Source organism: Oratosquilla oratoria, chromosome 24, assembly GCF_046742065.1.
Source record: "Oratosquilla oratoria isolate Oo_2021 chromosome 24, ASM4674206v1, whole genome shotgun sequence".
Lineage (NCBI taxonomy): Eukaryota > Metazoa > Arthropoda > Malacostraca > Stomatopoda > Squillidae > Oratosquilla > Oratosquilla oratoria.
In genome coordinates, this window is record NC_134800.1 from 40,824,803 (window position 1) to 40,829,687 (window position 4,885).

Genomic DNA, 4,885 nt, shown 5'->3' on the forward strand with positions numbered 1-4,885 from the left:
AGGTATCTACTTTGAGTAATGTTCCCCAATCGCTACTCACTTCTGACCTGAGGTGACCTCAGCTTCCTCCGGGTATCGTCTTTGCATCCCCGCAAACCAAAAAATAAAATAAAATAAAATAAAATAGGATAAAATAAAATAAAGTAAAATAAAATAAAATAAAATAAAATAAAATAAAATAAAACAAAATAGAATAGAATAAAGTAAAATGAAATAAAACAAAATAAATTAAAATAAAATAAAATGAAAAAAAAAGTTTATCAATTGTTTAATCATCAACGTTGTGAACCAGAAGACTCATTGTACCTTTTTTAGAGAATGTAGAAATTCGGTAAAATGAGAGAAATAGACCTAAAATCCCACAGAATGACTTCTTCTTTGTTAGCTGTAAGCAATATACCGAACATGATACAAGGTAGGCATGTCTTACTAATTTATTTCCTTAATTGATTGATTGATTTGTTTGTTTGTTTATATATTTATCTAATTGTTTAACTATTTACTTGTTTATTTATTATCGATTTCTTTATCAAGTTCTTTATTTCTTCATTCATTTTCTATTCATTCATGTAGTGGACATCGCGTCGAGCTCATGAGCAGGTGGTCGTGAGTTCGATTCCCGGTACCCGCTGCGTGCTTCATGCGTTGGTTCCCGACATCCTTTCCAGGCGGGGAAAGGGCCCAAACATTGGTCTAAGAAAACCAGCGGCTTGTCGCAACTGACAGGGTTTGCCCTACCAGAGGTTTCTTACTTCTCTCTTCGAGAGAGTAAGATGGTGATTCATTTCTTATTTATTTATTTATCTTTTTATTTATTTATTCATTTATTTATTTATTCATCTATTTATTTATTTATTTATCTATTTATTTATCTTTTTATCTATTTATTTATTTATCTATTTATTCATCTATTTATTTATTTATTTATCTATTTATTTGTTTATTTATTTATTATTTTATTAATTAATTTATTTATTATTAAATTATTCTTCCATATAATTTTTCATTTATCTATTTGATTCTTATTTATTTATTATTATTCATTTATCTGATGTATAAACATGTATAAATATTTAATTTCTAAAGTACAGTTGGAACAACAGGATTGTTGCATGCGTCTGCGAAGGAACAAATAAGACGTATTTCCCATAAATCTGTGTCATCCTTGAAACACTTGTATTGATCGCCAAGAGAGAAATTGAATAGATTCAGTAACCATGTAGCGAGCGCTGAAACAACTGATTTTTTCATAAGAGATTAGATAACTTTATGAATAGGGATGACAGGTGGTAGGGGACATGGAACTGCCTAGTGTAGACCTTAAGGTCTCTTGCAGTCCCCTCTATTCTTATGTTTTTATAAAATGGAATAATGATTCAATACGAAGTGCCGCGCATACGATTGAAATAGATTAACAACTACCAGATTGAAATGAAAAATACTTCCTAATATGCAAGGCGTTGATCGAGATAGACCTTCCACTGGATGAAGAACAAGTCTTCCCGGTGAATAAATCACCAACTGGTAGCCAGAATATAATACATCAAGTCAAGAGTAGAGTAAGCCCAGGTGATTGGAAAGCTGAGAAATGTATAACCTTATTACGTCATATCCTATGGTGGGAGTAGGAGGGAGGAGGAAGAGCAGGAGGAGGAGGAGGAGGAGGAGAAAGAGGAAGAGGAGGAGGAAGGGGAGGATGCAACCGGTTCGACAAGATAGATGTTTACACATTCATCTGACAGGTTAATCGCATATCAAACCTAACCTAAACTAACCTAAACACACCTAGGCTAAGGTAAGCTAAGCTAACCAAACCTAACCTAATATAATCCAGCCTATCTTAACCTAAGTTAAGTTAACCTAGCCTAGCCAAACCAACTTTCTTCACCCAATTTCTAACCTAACCTACTCTAACCTAGCCAAACCGAACCGAACCCAATCTAATTTATCTTAACAAAGATTAACTTAACCTAACCTAACCAAAGCAAATAGAACAAAACCTAGCCTAACGCAACCTAACTAGCCAAGCCTAATGTATCCCAACCAAAGCAAACTTAAACTACATATCGTGCATCGGATGTAGACAAGGGAAACCTCAATTGAGATTTAACCCCGACATTAAGCATTGCTGATCATATACTGTAATCACAGACTCTGATAAACCTTCCGATGAAGTATTCGCATATAACACATTATTAGAAGTTAAAACTCATTACGATAAGAACTTAAGCTAGTATATATTTTCTTTATTCCTTTTTTATTTGTTTTGTTTTGTTATCTTTATCTACTTTTTATATTCAGTTTCTACTCATTAGTATTATATATTTTTCCTCCAGTCTCTTTATGAACCAGAAATATGACTTCCTCTGGGCTGCTTTCCATGGTGCAATTGCACGCCAATGCAACATCGCGGCTTCAAGAACGGGTCGGGCGGGAGTACACTGGTGGCAGCGGCGGGACGCTCATCGAAGGGAGAGGACAAGAGATCGAGCGGTAGCAACAGCGGATGATGCTCTTGAAGACGTATATGGCGAGGGCAATTTAGGCCAAAGCAGATTACAAGCATAGTCAGAGAGATAGAAGCCCTTCTGTCAGATTAAAAAAGACTTAGACTAAAAAAAAAAAAAAAAAAAAAAAAAATCCGCCTCAGTATCACAATGTGTATAATCCATATGCTAAGAAAATTACGCTATAAAGAATATTTATAAAAAAGAAAAGGAAAATGATGTGAGGTCGAAGATATACACACAATAGGAGAGGAGAAGAAAGGGAGCTGGAGACAAAGTTGGAGGAGGAAGAAGAGAAAGTAGAAGAGGAGGCGGTGGAGGAGGGAGAGAAGAGAGCGAGGAGAAAGAGTGGGAAGAAGAGGAAAAGAAGGAAGACGAGAAAGAGGAAGAAGAGGAGGAACAGGAGGAACAGGAGGACGAGGAGGAAGAGGAGGAGGAAGAGGAACAGGAGGAAAATCGGAAGGGGAGGAAGAAGAGGAATAGGAGGAAAAGCGGAAGGGGAGGAAGAGGAGGATGAGGAGAAAGAGAAGGAAGAGGCTGAGGAGAAGAAAGAGGAGGAGGAATAGGAGGAAAAGAGGGAAGAGGAGGAAAAGGAGTAAGAGGAGAAAGAGATGGAAGAAAAAGAAGAGGAGGAAGAAGAGGAAAAAGATGAAGAGGAGGAAGAGGAAACAGAAAAAAGCGGAAGAGGAGGAAGAGAAGGAAGAGAAGGAAGAGGAGAAAGAGAAGGAAGAGGAGGAAGAGGAGGAAGAGGAGGAAGAGGAGGAAGAGGAGGAAGAGGAGGAAGAGGAGGAAGAGGAGGAAGATAGCGGACAAGAAGGGCAACTATGGGATGTCGCAGACGCTTCCTGCAACGCACGAGGTCTTTGCGAAGAACCGCCGTAGGAGGAACTTCGCTCGGCCTCTCCATCAACTCCTGAGGACGGTACGAGGGAGAGAGAGGAGCCTAGAGGAGAGAAAGAGGAAGAAGAGGAGGAAGAGGAAGAGGAAAAGAAAAAGGGAGAGGGAGAGGACGAGGATGAGGATGAAGAAGAGGAAGAGGAAGTGGAGGAGGAAGAGGGAGAGGACGAGGACGAAGAATAGGAAGAGGAAGAGGACAAAGAAGAGGAAGAGGAAGAGAAAGAAGGAGAGGAAGAGGAAGAGGAAGGGGAAGAAGAATTGGAAGAGAACAAAAAAGTGGAAGAGGATGGAGAAGGGGAGAAGACGAAGAAGAGGAAGAGGATGAGGAATGGGAAGAGAAAGAGGAAGTGGAATAGAAAGAGGATAGGTGAGAAAAAGGGAAAGAGGAAGAAGAGGAGAGAGAGGGAGAGGAAGAGGAAGAGAAGAGAAAAATAAAGAGACAGAGGAATAGAAAGAGAAGTAGGGAGAGGAGGAGGAGGAGGAGGAGGAGGAAAATAAAAGAAAAGAAGAATAAGAGGAGATAGAGAAAGAAGAAGAGATAGAGGAGAAAAAGAAGGATGAAGATGAGCAGAAAGTGAGGGAGGAGGGAAGATGGATGATGAAGAAAGAAGAGAGGGAGAAGAAGGAAGAGGAGGAGGAGGAGGAGGGGCAGGAGGTAGAAGCAAATATGTGGCGGAGAGGGAGAATGGAGACTATAAAAAGGAATCAAGTGAAGATGAAATAAAAAGAGGAAGAAGACAAAGGAGAATAAGAGTAAATAATGAAAGAGAAAAACGAAAGAGGAATTAATAGGAAGAGGAGGAATAGGAAAAGGAAAAGGAGTTGGAGTTTTAGTGGTATTAGGAGTAGCAATAGTGGTATAAATGGCAATAGTAATGGTGTTAATATCAGAATTAATATTAGTGTTAGTATTGTTATTAGTATTAGCATTAACATTAATATTAGTATCAACATTAGTATATTAGTATTAGTATTAGCATTAGCATTAGTATTGGTATTAGTATTAGTATTAGTATTAGTATTAGTATTAGTATTGGTATTAGTATTAGTATTAGTATTAGTATTAGTATTAGTATTAGTATGAATATCAGTATTAGTATTAGTATTAGTATTAGTATTAGTATTAGTATTAGTATTAGTATTAGTATTAGTATTAGTATTAGTATCATCAGGAAGGAGAAAGATGGAGAGAGTAAGAGAAAGGAATAAGGAACGAGGAACGTGGTAGGGCAAGGGAGGAAAGAGACAAAAAGAAGGAGGAAGGAGGAAGAGGGAAGGAGGAAGCTCGAGCCACACAATCCACATAAACTTTTAATTCGTATGTAGCGAGTTCTGGCAATCCCCCAGCACCTCAGACGTAGCGCATACAAGAGACCGCATACAAATGGTCCAGGAACACAAGGTCCACATTCGGGCCACTGACAAGGGCCCCGCGGCCCTTACGGGCGCCGAAGCCCAAGGGCCCGGCTAGTTTATCGCCA